The sequence below is a fragment of the Periplaneta americana genome, chromosome 17, assembly GCF_040183065.1.
Source record: "Periplaneta americana isolate PAMFEO1 chromosome 17, P.americana_PAMFEO1_priV1, whole genome shotgun sequence".
Taxonomy (NCBI): Eukaryota; Metazoa; Arthropoda; class Insecta; order Blattodea; family Blattidae; genus Periplaneta; species Periplaneta americana.
This window is the reverse complement of record NC_091133.1, coordinates 19,896,409-19,915,719: the sequence shown is the minus strand read 5'-3', so window position 1 is coordinate 19,915,719 and position 19,311 is coordinate 19,896,409. Positions and strand designations below refer to the sequence as shown.

At 35.5% G+C, this 19,311-nt stretch overlaps 1 protein-coding gene across 5 annotated transcripts in view; it reads right to left on the bottom strand.

Moving 5' to 3' along the window:
- The window catches only part of Snap25 (Synaptosomal-associated protein 25kDa), a 377,629-nt gene that overhangs the window by 295,504 nt on the left and 62,814 nt on the right, over positions 1-19,311 (bottom strand). Inside the window, exon 1 of one of the 5 annotated variants that reach the window (XM_069815604.1) lies at positions 11,036-11,211. The exons of the other annotated variants lie outside the window; for them this stretch is intronic. The gene's annotated coding sequence lies outside the window, so the exon portion shown is untranslated. Of the gene's footprint in view, positions 1-11,035; positions 11,212-19,311 lie in introns of those variants that run through there. 5 annotated transcript variants of the gene reach the window in all.

Below are 19,311 nucleotides of genomic sequence, written 5' to 3'. Positions count from 1 at the left end.
AGGTTTAAAGTAAATATTCTGTAATATACAGCGCAAAGTAGCAATTAATATGTCCTCCTTGATATCCACTGACTACTGATAGTTCAAATAAATTGAATATTAATTGCTACTTTGCGCTGTATTTTACAGAATGTTTATTTTAACCCTCATTACCCATTTCTGACTTACACCACTTTTGCTCTGAACGACTCAAATATAAATAAGAAATGCGTATAAAGAAGGATTATGCTTCGTTCATAAGACTTCAATTTTCTTCGTTACCCATGATGTAATGCGTATGACGAAGGCTTTGGTTTCGTGCGTTCAACGCCATTATATGTGACGCGGGATTTTAAATATTATCGTTGTTATTGCGACTAAGTAGGCCTATATTGTTGTTTGATAGTGTAGTGGTCTGCATACTGGTCGTTTATCCAGAGCGCTAGAGTTCGAGTAATGGTGTGTGAAATTTTTTTATTGTTAAATTTACTTTATCTAAACTTATTTATTTAATATTACATTTATTAATTTTATTTACTAATTAGTGCTGTGTTTAATGATATTAAATTTTTCAAGTCCTCGCAAGTTAGCTGGTATAGATGGCTTCATTAGAGGGTTAGAGGTCCTGAATAGTGTGTAGGCCTACAGAAAAGACTATGGTTCAAATAATGAAAGTATGCTTTGCACCTATTTATCACGATTTTCAACTGTTGTTCACAACCAAGATTACAATGTGAAATAAAACGAGTTTGTTACGTACTTTCATCTAAATAACTACAACTTTCATTTGAAGCGTTTTTTTTTATTGGAGGGTACTTTTAAACCTCAATTAAGTTTATATAAAGTAGAGAAACAAAGGTCGTCATGTGATTGTTCCACATCAGTCTTTTTTGGTACTTTTTAAAAGTGTAGTGCATAATCCATTTCGAAATGTGAGAATCCACAACATATTGAGAAATGACCGTGGGCTTAGAGTCAGACAACGTTAACTTCAAAAACGCAAGTTTATTGGCGGAAGGAAAAAAGGTGAAAACCGTTGTTTATCTAATGATTGCTGATTTTTTTATGAAGATAATTTATTTATATTTTTACAATATATATAAAATTTATTCTTACACACATTTCAGTGTGCTTCAGAACAATAGCACTTATTTTCTTAGCGAAAATTTGTACTTTTCGGAGATAACGTTCTCTGACTCTAGAAGATAATAGGAATTAACATTGCATCAGAAACTATTGTACTGATAGTAATAATTTCAATTTTATTGTAATAACAAAATTATGGAGTATTGAAATTTCCTTGAAAAAAAAAATTAAAAACTGAACAATGTACTGTATATTGTATAAAAGTTAACAACAATGTTGGCCATCGTCGTGGCTCAGTCTGCTGGGGCGCTTGCCTACCGATCCGGAGTTGCGCTCGGGCTGATTAACTGAGATTTTCCCCAACGGTAAGGCAAATGTCAGATAATATTCCTTTTCCTATAACATCTTCGTCAGTTTCTTGCATCAAGGCTAACTCTGAAAGAGCTAAAGTTTTACGTGAAGCATCTATTATTCTTTTTGACGAAGCATTGCTGATCCCCGCTGTAGCAATTGACTGTTGGACCGTTTGCTAAGAGACATTATAAAATGTAACGATCAATCATTAGGTAATATTCCAATGGGTGGGAAGTTATTATTTTCTGTGGTGATTTCAGGCAGGTATTGCCAGTGGTGCCAATGTCAAGCCGAGTTCAAATCTGGAATCCTGCATTCAGAAGAGTAAAATTTGGAATTCCTTTGTTATTCTTCATTTGACCCAAAAATATGCGAGCCAATGTGAATGAACGAGAATTTTCTGAGTGGTTACTTCAATTAGGAAATGGAACACATCAATTTAATAATCTCGGTGAAAATATTATTAACATTCCAAATAACTAGGGCTAGAATTTTGATGAAATTGCATCTTTTTTCTAGTCAGCCAGAAACAATGCTGTTTTTGTATTTATATGTTATGTGATAAACACAGTGTTTTAAAACATATTTGTTACGCCATGTTTTGCATTTTTTATCTCTTACAACTCATAAGAGCATTTTTTGTTTTATTCAGTCATTTTTGGGATATTTTCATTTAATTTTGGCCATAAATCTCCATTATTAATGTAAAATATTATTTATTTCCTTTGATATTTTCTCTACACATTTTTCAATTAATACCCATTATTTTTTATATTATTTTAACCGTTTTTCTACACAAATATTGTCATTTTAACGTAGTACACCTCCACGTAATGGATCAGTCCAACCACCTCTTCAATATAGACTCCTCTATACCTGCTATTCTAGTTCCGGATAAGAGTGGCCTTGTGGTGGACTATATGGAACTACATTAGGTAAAATAATTAATTAAAGTGTACTACTTAGAAAAATTATGTAAAATAAAATAAACTTGAATGTTGGTACTAGAATTTAATTTAATTACTAGTCTAAATATTAATATTCCTATTAAGCCAATTATGTAAGATCAATTTTTAGAGCATTTTTAAGGGCATTTTTGAAAGATTTTTAGTTCATAAATGCATTGTTTTTAGGATATTTTTTCATTATTTATAGGTCATCAAAATCCTAGCCCTAGAAATAACTTTACATGCAAGAAAATCGGTTGTCAGCCACGTTCTTGGTACTACATTAAATACTGGTATCGTTGATGAATATTCAACCAGAGTTATTGCGTCTCCTCCCAATAACAATTTTTATGAAAACAACAATGGAATGATGTATTTAATTATAGGGGATTCCAAGGAGTACTGCAGAGTCGACTCAATCATCACAGATGACCCGGTAGAAAAGTTAAACATACCTACCATTAGAATATCTGAATTATCCAATATACAAGCAGCCACTGTTGCTTGAGGCCACTAGCATAAATTAAATTATATACGTATATATTGATTCTTTGGTACCACCGATAGAGAGAGAAATTTTGGCTCACGATGACATCCCAACGGGTTCAGACTGGGAACTAGGGAATTCTCTGTTTATCGTCAGCTGTCTCTGAAATTCAAGTGAAAGCACACATAGATATGAAATTACGTAAAATGCAGAGCTTCAGATCAATGTACAGATCTTATAATTAGTTTATCTCTGTCTCTGTGCAACGTCACATTTGCTGTGGGGAGGAAACGAGACGGCAGAAAAGTTGTAATGCTTTTTAATACGCTTACTCCCACGACTAAGATAAGCCACTTGAAATTTAACAGTCACTGACCGGTAGAGATGAAATCTAAGATATGTAGAACATTGAGACAATGCTAAGTGGTCTTATAGAGACCGAGGGGTGTGGTTTTGTTTTGCTGAGCTTCGAGACAATGCTAACTCATTTAAAGTTTGTATGACTGTAGCCTGCATATACTCGTATTTTCGTTTGGTTTTACTTTGTTTATAGCTTGATTTTCTGGCGGTGTGGAAGAGAAGGCCTAATGGCCTTAACTACACCAGAATAAATAAATAAACAAATGCATACATATAAAACAGTCAGTTGAACGTAAGGCATATTATGATACGTTTTCTTCCGGGTGCCTGATCTACAGCTGTTTTAAATTGAGTTAACCCTGGCAGACATTTGGAAGTTCATTAATTCGTGTAAGTGACGCTATGTAAAGATTCATATTATGGACGAGGAAAGCTTAGTAAAGACAATTCGTTTTGGTTGTCTATAGTTGAGTTCCTGAGATTTCCTAGAAGTCTAACAACCAGTTTAATTTAAAAAAGAAGCAAAAAGGACAACCCGGGCAACGTCCGGTGTTTTCAGCTAGTTATTTATAAAGAAAAGTTAAAAAGTCTTTTGTAGTAAAGTTTCATAAACTTTCCACTTTAATGCTATTTTTCACGCTATAAATTTTCCACGACTTCGAAATGTCTGTGTAACTTTGAATTATGTCATGTGCAACAACTAGCATGACAAACTTACCATGAATCTGAAGCATAGAAAATAAATTACAATCGTGAAACATTTCAATAATGAACTTTATATATTCCAAAAACTTCTGGATAATTTAATTACATTTACTTTGTGAGAAAGTTACAAAAACACCGGACCCGGTTTCGATTCCCTACAGATACACTCTCCATAGGTGTTGACAGTATCGTCTTGTGTTTGAATCGTGGTGTCTCAAACGGTGTTTTTGAAACATGCAGGCCATATACAATACTGTAACAGTGTATAGACTTACTTATTCGTACAATATGTTACTGTAGCGAACATTTAGCTAGAAAGAGAGGTAGAGCTCCGATATTTCCTGAACTACGGTATGCTGCAAGAAGCTGGAATGATTAGCATCACGCTCTGGTCGTCTTTAATGCCGGAAAATATCAGTAGTTAACTTTATAGGGGGCTGAGTGGACGTACCCAAAGATGTACCTTGAACATACCCCTGCGGTGGCTGAGTGGTCAGACCTTCGGCCTGTCACGCAGGCGACCCAGGTTCGAGTCCCGGTCAGGTCTGGGATATTTCACTGAAAAATCCATAGTGACACTTGTGGCGGACAAGGTCGCAGTTAGGGTTTTTCTCGGGGTTCCCCCGTTTTTCCACCATATCAGGCATCTATATCATTCCGTCAAAATTTCTCCATTTCATCATCATTCCATAGCATTCCCCGATTGCTGTCTGGCGTCGCACGGAGGGAGCTGCCTAGGGACGAATGGGGTTGCCTGGATACGCAGCGAACCTTAGTGTAGTCAGTCGGTGAAGGTTTGGGAATGCGCCTAGCTTAAGGGTTAGCGCAATAGATCGTAACAGGTCGCAATGCTCGGACATAGTGCCCCCTTCTGTAAATTCCATTCCAACCTTGAACATAACACACTAATGGTGATGGTGTTTGGAGGTGGATATTAAGACGATTATGTAAACGACGGATATTAGCATTAGTCCCTTTTACTTAAACAGTGAACTTCACTGTTTTAAATATTTACCGATTAGGCCTACTTTAACTGCAGTCGAGAACTTCATCTTAACCAGCTGCCGCGAAAGACATCTTCATCGATGTGTCGTGTATGGGGGAATTGTGACCCTTACTACTACCACTACTACTACAAAAGAGTTTTCTTGTGAAGTAGTGAGTCTGCGTAACAAAGACAATTAAAATTTAAAGACAAACGAAAAGAGGCTTAGAAGAAGATCATGGCATGTTTGAAAGTTAATTTCTTAGAATACTCGTCGGCTTCAGAGAATGAACCCCAGATCTTAATGATACAGAGTCATACTATGATAATTTATAATAATGTCCCTTTTCTACCTGATAATTTATAGACTGAATCCATTAAGAAAATTCCGTTCTATATAGGGTTACCATACGTTCTCTTTTCCCCTGACATGTATTTTTAAGTCAAAAGAAGTGGCCAGGCGGATTTTACGAAAAAGGGCGATATGTCCTCTTCTTCTTCTTCTTTTTTACTCGAGGGGAAAAAACTACTTTTAAGGGGAGACTGTACTTCCATATCTTACAATGTTAAATTCCTCAATTTTGGGTGCACTTTTCTCAGAAGTTATAAAAGATACAAATGTATAAAAATAGGGCATATGTAACATACTTTTATGTATACAACCGGTTCAATACATTTAAAACTCCACTGAACGTTTGGCAAAAAAAAATTTTTTCATTGATAACATTTTGCATTAAGAATTACTACAAATTATTTTGTATTTTTGAAGATAGAAATAATCTTAATTTTTTCAACCTACTATGTAAAATGCCGTCACATTGATATTGTACATTCAATTCAGCCTTCTGGGTACAATACTTTCTGAGAAAAGTGCATCAATGTCACAAAAATAAGCAAGTACAGAAAAATGGTGTCAAATTTTCCATATCTTGCAATTTTAATTCCTCAGTTTTGGGAGCACTTTTCTCAGAAGTGATAAAAGATACAAATGTCGAAAAAATAGGACATATGTAGGCCTACAAACTTTTATGTACAAAATCGGCTAAATAAATTTAAAATTTCACTGAGCGGTTGGTAAAATAAAATGTTTTCATTGGTAACATTTTCTGCTTTAAGAATTACTACAATATCTTTGCTGAAGATAGGGCTAAAAGCTGACAATTAGAAGAAATAAAATCATATTATTATTTTACACATTAAAGTACCGAAAAACGATAAAAACCAAAATTTCATCTTTTGTCAAAATTTGGGATACAGACTCACCTTAAATGCAATCTCGCTGTGTTGCGTACAGAATATTAAGTATTCTACGCTTTTCTTGGCAAATACAGTTCAAATAGAGTTACAAAACATTATCACAAACTATTTCACATTTCTACAAAGCTAAAGCATAGTTTCTTAATTGTTATTAGCCTAAATATCAATGTTCATTTTATTTTTAATTGTTGTCGGCTAGTTAACCTGATAGTAATATGATTTGCATAATTTAGTTTTGTCTTTAAAAAAAAAGATGATTATGTTAAAACGATTGTCGATAGGAAGTGTCATATTTTTTTAATAGAAATGTTTTTTTTTTCCGTTATGGATGTATGGTAACCCTAGTTCTATAGTAGGACATTTATCGTCGTTTGTTGTAGACTGAATACATTGAGGAACCTACATTCTATTGTACGAAATTTATCATTATCTGTTCAGTTTTGCTGTAACTGGTATAGTATAAAACTTAGACTTAACATATTATTTCAAGTTTGTATCAATAATTGCACAACTTTTTCCTCGGGGGGGGGGGGGGAAGTAGTGTAAAACAAGAGTTATTTTAACCACTTCCGTAAGAGATAAAATATTCACTGCATCATTTTTACACAACACTCCTCCTAGGACTGAAAGTTCAGACTCGCTCCTTTTGAACTTTCGAGCTGTTTATCGCCGGTCAGGTGACGAGAGCCCCACAGCCGGTTAGTCTGCACAAAGCTCACAAACTCTACCCGGGATGAGCCCATGATCCTTTGCTGAAAAGTCTAGTATGAGCTAGGTCACATTAACAAGCACTTTTTCAGGGCAGGATAAAAATATTCAGATAAATGTAAATGTATTTATTTTTGCTAACATAAAATACAATATAAACAGATAAAACTTTAGCTAACCCCTGAAAGAGTAGAACTCATGCTCAGGGGCTGATTCCTGAATTTAAATTAAGAAGTATATTATAATACACTTTGTCTTATGTCTACTACACAATCAGAATATATAAATTTAAATTTACAATGTTTCATTATTTATAAAATACATACATACATACATACATACATACATACATACATACATGTGTTCTGCCCATGGGCAGGTTTTTCACTGCAAACTCAGCATTACCCAATCTTTCCTATTTTCTGTCTTCTTCTTAGTCTCCGCATATGATCCATATATCTTAATGTCGTCTATCATCTGATATTTTCTTCTGCCCCGAACTCTTCTCCCGTTCACCATTCCTTCCAGTGCATCCTTCAGTAGGCAGTTTCTTCTCAGCCAATGACCCAACCAACCCCTTTTTCTCTTTCTGATCAGTTTCAGCATCATTCTTTCTTCACCCACTCTTTCCAACACAACTACATTTCTTATTCTCTCTGTCCACTTCACACGCTACATTCTTCTCCATATCCACATTTCAAATGCTTCTGTTCGTTTCTCGTTCGTAATGTCCATGTTTCTGCTCCATACAATGCCACACTTCACACAAAGCACTTCACTAGTCTCTTCCTTAGTTCTTTTTCCAGAGGTCCACAGAAGATGCTCCTTTTTTTTTTATTAAAAGCTTCCTTAGCCATTGCTATCCTACTTTTGACTTCCTGGCTGCAGCTCATGTTACTACTTATAGTACATCCCATGTATTTGAAGCTGTTCACTTGCTCTACTGTCTCATTTAGAATTCACAAGTTTACATTATTTTTCTTGCGACAACCATGGTCTTCGTCTTGTTTGCATTTTATCTTCATCCCATACTGCTCACAGCTGTCATTTAGCTCCTGTATCATATCCATTAGTATCGTCTCCTCTTCTGCTAACAACGCCATATCATCAGCAAATCTCATGCACTTTATTCTTCTTCCTCCTACTTTTACCCCTCCCATGTTCTGAAAACAGTTCACCAAATCCTTCCAAGTAGATGTTGAACAGGGTAGATGATAAAGAACATCCTTGTCGTACTCTTCTCCCTATTTCACTTCCTTCAGACATTTCTTCTCCTATCCTGACTCGTTGTTTCATATATAAGTTACTGAGCAGCTTCCTGTCTTTCCAATCCACATATATTTTCTTGAGAATGTCCATTAGTTTGTTCCAATTCACTGCCAAACGTCTTTACTAAGTCCACAAATACTATATACACTTCGTTATTCTTCTCTAGGTATCTTTCTTCGGTTGTTCGTAGAAGTCCAATTTCTTTCCAGAACGAAACGTTACATTTGTTCGGATAAATATTCTGCACATTTGAAGGACAAAACTAAAATTCTTTCAATCGTTTATTATCATAATACACTGCTCTTTTAAATTGACTGAGCATGTTTGGAACTGAATGACTTCCCCAAAACACTCTGTGAAATGATTCATATAAAACAATCTTTATTCGGCAAGGAAGCAAAAACGAGCAAAATCGCATTAAACTTTTTTGTTTGAAATATTTCAAAGAATAACCCTCTGAAATTAATGACATCACTTAGGTTCATCCTGTGTAGTATAAATCGAATAACATGCCAATTAATCTGCGTATATGATGATAATTTTTAATCACGACACATATTATAATTTTATTTCTTTTGGAATATCAACACTGCACGCTGTGCCAAGATAACTCCTACATGAATGGAGAAAATATTCAAATCTGCCCATATATTGTCATATGGTTCAATAAACAAATATGGGATATGTAAATTGCCTCAGATAAAGTGAACAGACAATATATATTCAATTTTTTAAGTTAACAGACTGATTACAGTAGAATTCCAATTATCCGAACATCACACATCCGGATCGCCAGTTATCCGGATCGATTTTCAGAAAATGTATAAGTAATGTATTCAGTGACTAAACAAAAGCTTCCTTTACTCCAAAAGACTGCGAAATATTGCAGAACGTATTCATTCCCGCAATAAGAAGAGCTCCTTTTAATGTCTCATTGCATGTACAATACTTTGAAAAATACTTTTTGTGTTTAAATATTTATAGCCTAACTTTTGTTCTTTCAAAAAATACTTTTTGTATTTAAATATTTGTAACCTAACTTCTATTCTTTGAAAAATACTTCTTGTTTTCAAATATTTGTAACTATTTTGTCTTTTAATAGCCTATGCAGCACTGCACTTTCACAATAACATGTTGCAAGAGTGGTTTCCATTTCTGACCCAATCATCCGTTTATCTATCTGGATCATGCCAATCCCCAATCAGACTGGATAATTGGAGTTCTACTTTATATTATTCCTCGTGGAGTGGGCTCAAAATTATTTTTAGGACTCAGCTGGTTGGAGAATGAATTAGGTGGCTCAATGGGCTATACATACGTATCTATACATGCTCAGTAGATCAATACGCGGTACGGTGACCTACGTCAAGAGGTTAATGAAATATCTCAAGAAATTTGTAAATAAACTTCATAACTTTTCATTAAAATATGAAATAACAGAAAACGTTAAAGGATAACTTTTATTACAAGAAAAAAATAACTAAAGAATAACACATGAATTAATTTTCGAAGTCCACCATATTCGAATGGGTTTAACATACTATGATAGAAATGGCGTCGGAAAAACTTTAAATTGAATACTAATTTCAATAATAAAAATTCCTTTTAATTATTATTATTCTATTATCTTTTTAATATTCAATTTTATTGTTTTAGGAATATTATGTGAAAGAGTTAATCAAGATAATTTATTCCAAGCATACTGGATACCAACACAATGAAATCAAGATATGGAGGATGGCACAACACAATGTAGCAGTTTTCATGCAGCTACCGTCTTGCCACATTATATGGATTAAAAATATAAAAACGTTATACAAAGAATAAAGCATATCTGATGTAAAAACTATTACACATCGAGAAAATTTGTTCATAAACCTCGATACTTTCAGTCAACAATCAGGTCATTAAAAGTAGATTTGTGGCAACTATTTCGCCACAAATAGTAACTTCCACACATTTTTAGATTTTACCTTAAACCCACTTCTCAAAGTTTTTTTTTTTTTTTTTTTTTTTTTTTTTACCTGACTATAGGTGGATATTACCGTGGCGTGGGCTGCCGTTGCTATGGTGACGGACCTCTAACCATTAAAATTAACTAATATAAGACGACGTAATCTTGAATAACTTATATTGGTTTCCTAATATTCATTATCATAAAAAATTGTTGGCTGAGATTAGACTCGAAAACGAATCTTACATAAATATAAACGATAAAAAATTAAACAGTTCAACTAAAATTATGACGCAATAAATGTTAATAATCTTCCAGAAAAGTGTCATATGAGGCGACAGAGTTACTGTAATATAGTAGATAACTTATTCTCCAGAATACGCAATGAAGTCAATTCAAAGATAAAACACAGATACAATAAAATTAGAAATGCAAGTGAAACTCTATGAAGAACAAAGGTAGTCACTGTACCTTAAAATTATAACACTTAGGCGTCATGATGAAAATAAAAAATTAAAACTACAAGTCTGTAACAAAACGAGCGAGAATCATAGCTGTGAACATCTCATTCTGAGTTACTCAAAGTTAAAATAAAGTTAACCCATCTGCTACATTTAAATTTCGAACATATTACGGAAAATAAACCAAGTTAAAAGACTAGCACGAAAATCAGGAGACAATTAAAATTCAGTACCAAATAAAAAGCCACAAATTAAAAATGAAATTTCCTGAGCTGTTAAAATATAAATTTATAGATTAATAAATAAATTCCTGTTTGCAGCAATTAACGCAAAGCTACAGAAGATCTACAATAACATTTTACAAGAAAAACGAAAATTTCAGAATTAGAAACAAACATGCTTACCAAAATATAAGGAATCCTTGAAATAATTCTAATCGCTATACTATTGTTGCATTCTCCAGAGACAATATTAAGAACTTACGGTGGTTGGTGGCGGGGTTAAAGGAGAGTTGTAAACAATCGCCGGCTCTCTGAGTGCACAATCACCTGAGCTAAGTGTTGTCACAGCTGCTTCTTATTATAAACAGAAAGCACCACCGTAGTGATGTGATACGGTCGAACTCCCCGGGTCCGACTGAACGGTACGAGGGGCGGCCAGCAATAGGGGCGGCAACTACCCTCTCCCTCCCTCCCTCCCTTTCTACCCCTTCCCAGGCGAGTTGTGCTCAAATCCTCCTATACCAGTCTGCCGCCAGCTCAGAGTCAAGTCAATTCCCGACGCCGCCGCCGTCGCTGATGCTGCTGCCACCACCGCCGCCAGCGACGGCGATGGCGACGACGACAACGACGTTTGGCCCAACCTTCCACTATTCCATTGATCGGTTGGCGGGTGCGCCAGTTCAGTGAGGGCTCCGGATGAATTTAAGTTTGCTGCTTATAGTGCCAGTTTTTCGAAAGAATTACACATTTGTCCGTTCGAAATTTGGTTGCAATTCACAAGGATGACACAAAAGAAAAATGGAAACTTAATATCTTGCAAATACACTCTCATATAAACAGAAAATATCTTGCAAATACATCCTCTTATAAAAAGCATTCTTTGTTCAACCAAAATAGAATGCACAATAATCGAACTTACACATCCTAAAAATCAGTCGTACAATGGGCTATGCAATTAATCTGAAAATTCAAAAACCGATAATCTCGTTCCTCAATGAGAAAAGTCACACAATTTCTCACACTTTTACGAATTTCACCGTATCAGTACCATGTTACAAATTATGTTCCTATTTAGTTTACTACTTTACCTTTTACAGGACAGAAATCAAATCATTTGCTATGCACACACAAATTAAAACCATCATTTCCTGAAGTGCACATAAAAGGCATGTTTTGCAATCCAAAAAAATTATATAACTGATTTTTAACTCTTAGCATATTACAAATGCATTGATAGAAACATTAAGAGGTATTATTAGTTTATGAGATTCTTACTACATTACTAACTTGTCAAGTAACCGACAGTACTATGAAATCAAAATGTTCAGTAGCGAATACAAAAGTGACCTTAGCAACTAACTGTACAAAAGAGATACTTACTTACTTACTTACTTACTTACTTATTGGCTTTTAAGGAACCCGGAGGTTCATTGCCGCCTTCACATAAGCCCGCCATTGGTCCCTATCCTGAGCAAAATTAATCCATTCTCTATCATCATATCCCACTTCCCTCAAATCCATTTTAATATTATCTTCCCATCTACGTCTCGGCCTCCCTAAAGGTCTTTTTCCCTCCGGCCTCCCAACTAACACTCTATATGCATTTAACAAAAATATTACAAAATATACGAGTAATTTACTTTCTGTAGATTTCCTGAACGAAGGCTTTCGTTCTAAAGACAAAATATTTAAATTAAATTATTGTTACGCCTATATTTTTTTGAAAATTTGCTTTAAAGTTTCGACAAAAGTTACAGTATTCGTATTATATGTACAAGTATTATATATAACATTCCTATTACATATACAAAAAAGATACATTTATTTATTAGAAAAAGCTCTACATGTACTTCCACATACCTCCGGACTCTCAGAAAAGGTGAATAATTATCTAATCAGTACGGAGCAACGACTGGGTAACACAATGATTCTCCCCAGCCATTATAAATTGCTTGCGAAATCGGATTTCGCTACTACTCTAGTCTAGTTCCTCAACTCGAACCAGAGCTCATTTCATAAAGCTTTCTGTACTATTATTATTATTATTATTATTATTATTATTATTATTATTATTATTATTATTATTATTATTATTATTATACAGTAACGCCAATAAGCGATTACTATAACTTTTGTCGAAACTTTAAAGCAAATTTTCAAAAAAATATAGGCGTAACAATAATTTAATTTAAATAGTTTGTCTTTAGAACGAAAGCCTTCGTTCAGGAAATCTACAGAAAGTAAATTATTCGTATTCCGTAATGTTTTGCAACCGAAAATTCATTTCCTTTAAAGTCGTTGTTGCCGTGCAAAGAATGTGTTTCATTATATTTTCCAAAAGAATGTCCTCAATATCTTACGATTTTCCGTGAATAAAACTGAACCAACCGACGAAATTTCCACATACGTTAATACTATACGGAGAAAACAATCTTACAAATTCGGTATTACACTGTACAGTAATAACAGACTGGATTACTACAATCTTCTCGTCGTAATTTGGTAATTACGTGAATTTATTCACATATTAATGTCTTACAAACAACATAAACGGAAATAGAAACTGTAAGACATTGAAATATGTGAGGAGGAGGAGGAGGAGGAGGAGGAGGAGGAGGAGGAGGAGGAGGTGGTGGTGGTGGTGGTGGTGGTGGTGGTGGTGGTACAGTAGTCGCGATGGCGGAAGTAGGAATGAGGTAGGAATGGTGGTGAAAATACTTGAAAGTCGATCACGGATGTTTATGAGGGTGACGCGTGCGTACGACGTTATGCATTTTCAGACTGCTCTGTTTTGTCGGCATTTACATAGCAGTGACCTTTTCACAGATGCGCCCCGTCTCGCCACTGTGAGTGACCTGAGCATACAGTAAACAGAGACAGGTAAAGCAGAAAAATAGAACCCTGCAATTCATTTCAATTTCCTGCTCGCTAATAGTGGTGGAGGGAATGTTTGCGGTGCTAGTGTTTGAGGCCATGTATAAAATATTAGCATGGCAGACTTTTTTTTTACCCAAACTAAATGGAAATAATACCGAAGTGATTAGGGACGCCAAAATACTTTCAGTGTACCAATACAATGTCGCAATAACTTCATAAACTTGATGCATGTGTATATCGTACATGATAACTGCTATTTCTTTTTTTAATAAAGGCGGGTCTCCATTTTATTTTATGGAGTGCAGTTCGGTGGCTTCTTTGAACACCAACCTATAGATTTATGACTTCCTACACAAACACCTCTGACAATTCCATCCTGTCCCCTTGTCCCAACATTGCACAGTTGCCACAATCCTGGTGACCCTCGAAATGACACAGAAATTCTTGGAATTCGGAAAAGATGCGGCAACTCTGCCTCCACGTGGATTTGAAGGGAGCTTGTCAATTCTTCTGAACGAGGTTTGTGATTGGTTATTAACAGGAGAAGACAGGTTTCCGTCACAGTAAAGAAGACATCTATTTATGACAACCAATTAGTAGGGGGTAGTAGAAGGTCTGTCGGCAAAGTCCTTTCTATGAAACTGCACTCCATGAAATAAAATGTAGTATACTTGACTCAGGCTGTTCGTCATTCACCCATTGAAGTCAGTTGTGTAAACACTTTACCGATAAAATCGCTGCCCAAGGTGCGCCATAGGAGGCTAGTCTACGCTACACTCGCGATGAGATTATGAAGATTTGTTGGGATGCCACAGGGGAACCGGAGAAAACCCGTGTGTTACCTAGAACACGACTTCACCAACACGCAGGTCATAAATCGGAGATATTCTATACTGGGGATCGAAGGTAACGGCTGTACCCTACAAAGTAATGAAATTTTCTATAAAACCATTAGCAATGAAGTTTGGTTAATAGCCGCATATCATCGTGAATGCCATCACCACATCGCTACCAGCAAAAGAGGTTTTAGGGTCTTTTAGATCCAGTCCATAAAACTCAGATATTCCTGTCCCATTTCCGTTTAGGTCATCCATAGTCTCGTCGTCAGGTCTGTAGTATAGAGGAATTCTGTGGCTTCAAGGCAAATATGATGTCATTTCTTGCAGTTTTTCAGGAGCGAGTATTTAAAGCTACAACGACCGTATAAAACTGTAGTAATCATGTTTGATAATAACGGGTTACAGAAATAAATAACAGAGATATGTATCTTCTTTTGCCACAATAAAGATACCATCATAACACAATATACCAGCACAACATATCTCAAAATCTCATTTTCATAAAAAATTGACATAATTTGCCTTGGAACCACAGACTTTAGGGTAGACGATCATCGTTTATACTATGATGGAACCAATTGCACCGATATCTGTGCTTATTTTCTATATGCTAAACTTTCAATTGTACATACATGATAATGATGATCTGAAGCCTGAAGTCCTAATAGACGCCTAATAAACAGTAAGACGGATAATCAAAATTCATTAGTTCACTTCAAACGTATGGATTTCTTTAATTATAATTGGATGTAACATCATATTATTGAAATATATGACTTAGGTGGAAAAGGTGATTTTCAATCATTCAGTTATAATAAATTATTGCGTTCAATAGCTGAAAAAACTTGTATTCTTGATTAGTCAACTAGTTCTGCTAGTAAATGTAGGCCTAATGAAATATTCCCCTGAAACATGAATTATAATTCTGTTGGTTACATCCTTATTTCGGGAAGGTGTTCAATTGTTGTTCGGTACTGCCAATCACCAACTATTCAAACATGAGAACTGTGATTATGGATATTTCAAACTAGTCAAGATCCATCCAGTGTATTTCAGTGCATCAAAAGCTAATCCACAATCATTTATTTCTTCTTTCAAGAATTCCTGATTCTCTGGGATTTTATGGTAAATATAATTATAACGAGTCTCATTTATTCCGAGTGATACGCTTATAATTATAATAACGTGTTTGATAACTCAGTGTAAGTGGCCCATGGCCGAGTGGATAGCCTTTCTGCCTTCCACCGGGGCGACCCGAGTTCGAACCTCGTCTGGATCATAAAGGAATTAGTGGTGAACAAAGAGGGCACGAGAGGTTTTTCATGGGGTTCTTCCGTTTCCTCTCGTCATTATCATCATTCCACTAATACTCTACAATCACCCTTACTCTGCAAGGTCTCAAACCAGATCTCCAGAAGAAATAAAAAATGGCTAAAATTTGTAAATAATGTGTTTAATAAAGACTACTCACATTAAATGAAAGTTAAAAAATGGGAAACGAAGTATAGCAAAGTCAAATTATACGCAAAAGTTTACCCAATTTATTGGCAGCGAAAGTTGCGGTCTACTGCCTCTTTGGCTAACAACTGCGGTATACTAGAGCTCATTATCACTAGGCAAGATGAAAACAAATTCTTATTGCGATCTATTTATTTTTCTACTTCCATTGCAGCTTATTTCGTGTTAATATAAAGCTGATTGTCGTTTAGTTGAACTCATTATCGATAAGAAAAAAATTATTCATATGTTACTTTCAATGAATAAATTTCACATGCTTATTGTACGAAATAAGTTTTCCAACAATTATGAACATGAAATACAATAATTTTAGTAAATAATTAATATAATAAAGATAAAGATAAGCCTAATTATGTCCCTGTATGGCAATGGTCTCCTGTTAAGGGTTTAGCTCTTATATACCTAACGCGGCAAGCTACTCAGCGTTAGTGTGGACACTTCAGGCTGTTCCCTAGAATTTTCCACTTTCCTCTTCCTCTTGTTGTCCTGGATCACAGTCGACCTCCGTGTTCTTTGAAGATATCTACCCATCTTCTCCTTGATCTGCCTCGAAGCCGCCTGCCTGCTCTGGGGTCCCACATGGTAGATTTGTAGGTCCATCGGTCGTCCTTCATTCTTGCGACGTAGCCTCCCCAGCTCCATTTACTTTCAATAGCTAGATGTGCGATATCTGTAGTTGATGTCCTTTGAAGCGATTCTTCGTTGGTGATTGTCTCTAGGATAAGCCTAGAATTCTGCGTATCATCTTCCGTTGGCATATTTGTACAGATTTCCTCTGTTTAGATGTTAGTGACCATGTCTGACTTTCATAGAGAATACTGGGTAAATGCAGGTTTCTAGAGTGTCTAGTTTCAGTGTTCTGCAGAGGATTTTATCTAGAAGCACGAATTTAAGGGACCAAAATGCACATCATGTCAGTGCGATTCTCCGTTGTATTTCTCTCTCTATGCTGCCTTCGAAGGATACTTGTTGCCCTAGGTACATACTCATTTACATATGGTACAATCATTTCCTCTACTGTGATAGGGGTTTGAGGTCCATTAGTCATTAGCTTTGTTTTGGTCATGTTCATGGATAGCCCACCGTTCTGCTTTGTGTACTGAGTTCTTGGAACATGGACTGCAAATCCATTGGTGATCTTCCAAACAGAATCACATCATCCGCGAATCTCAGGTTGGTCAGTCGTCTTCCATTTATGCTTACTCCATGTTTCTGGTTCCATCCGATTCTTCTGAAAACATCCTCCAGGACACTCGTAAAAATTTTAGGAGATAACAGGTCGCCTTGACGTACTCCTCTTTCCAGACGAAATGTTTCGCCCTCCACTTCCGTTTTTACTTTTGCTAAGCTTTGGCTATAAATATTATTTAATAAGCGCATGTATTTATCCTCAACTCCTTGTGTGTGTAGTGCTTTATGTATGCTTGAATATGCCAGTAACTGAAATCAGCAACATACAATGGCGATTTACTACAAAAAAATCCTTCGCTATTTTTTTCTACGTAAAATATGCTATCAATAAAATAGTATAATTCATACCAAAGGAACAAAAAATATCTATTCAGAGATTTTTACAAATTTATTTCAACCTCTGATAGTGATTTCTACGTTCTGTCGTAATCGAACATTGGAAAATCTTCACAAAAGACCACGAAACCGCACGTATAAAAAAATAACGGTAACTACTTCTTATGTATGCGTGGATGAATGTCCAGAGAAGTCATTAGTTTTACAACCTACCTTCAACGGTTTCATTCCTCAGTACAATTATTGATTGTCAAGAAACGAATAAATTGATGATCTCATTATAAACCACCAATATCTTTATATTACAGGGTGATCCGTTTGGGTATGGATAAAATAAAAACACCACTGAACACTACTGAACTTTATTTGTTGAAACTTTGTGCATACAACACTGAAAGATGGGAGATTCCTCAGAGCTCAACATGTCCCCCATTGCGCACCCTGCACAACTCATAACGGTGATGCAATTCAGCCCATATCCGTTGCAACATAAGAAGGGTGATTTGTTGAAAAGCCTGAGTAATTTTTACTCTCAGATCACCAATGTCCCTGGGTTCCTGTGAATAGATAATGTCTTTAACAAAACTCTACACGAAGAAATCAGGAGGCGTTAGATCTGGGGAGGTTGAGGACCAAGGCAAGAGATAGCTGCTTCTCGTACTGGGTTTCGCCTGCGATCTCCTGCATGTTTTTTAACAGAGAATCTGTTTCTATAAATGTTCGATACCACAACATTATGGAATCGTATTTAGGTAGCCTACATAACGCACACCATACTCACGTCGAAATTCCCTTTGAACTCTTTTAACACTCTCAAATTTAGCATACGAAAGAACACACTGTGTCCGCTGTTGATTTGTAGTAGCCATTTTAATCATCTACGATTTTCATTTGTCATTTCAGATTATGCATTGTTGATTATCATATATGGAAAACTCCCATCTTTTAATCATAATTTAACCAGCAAGAAATTGGTCCTACTATCATAATAGCTTTATAATAATATATTAATATTATCCATACCCAAACGGATAAGACTGTACTTCCAAGTGCCGAGTTTCCTAAACGAAAAAAAACATTATAAATATTTACAACATACGAATAGATATTTTATGGATATGAAAAAATAATCACAATTTACGAAATATGTAAGGTCGTATGTATTTCTAGAATAAGAAATGTCTCATGTGTAATCCCTAAACTTAAAGTTTACCATCTTATTTGGGAGCACAGTATATTTTATTTGTTTTAATTTACCTATGTTTACTAAATCATAATATAAAAAAGAAACTACAAACAGAAACACAATTCACGTGATAAAAGAATTGAATTATCGCGAAACGAGTAAAGATACAGGTACAGTGAGCGTTATTGTTAATCTATTTGACACCGATTTTTACAAATATTTTACAATAATGGTCACCCCTCCCCGAGTGCAGCGCCTCTATCGATCGCGATGCCTCAAGAACAGAGGAGCGATACGGATATCACTCTATCTCGCTCTTGTTCTAGCAGGACTGTTCCAACCCAATTTCTCCAGTAGCTGCAGACAGCAGTTACGACTATACACACGGCAAATTTAATTCCCATCTTCTACATACTGGCATGTCATGTCAATAGAACAACCAACCTCAGAGATAATGGCCAACACAGATTATACTCGTACAATAACGCTCTCTCCTTTTGCTTCGATGTAGAATGTGCGATTCACTCAGTCCACCGTTTGTCTCAAAAACAATAAGACATATTTTAATGGACTCAATTTGCATTTCTAGTC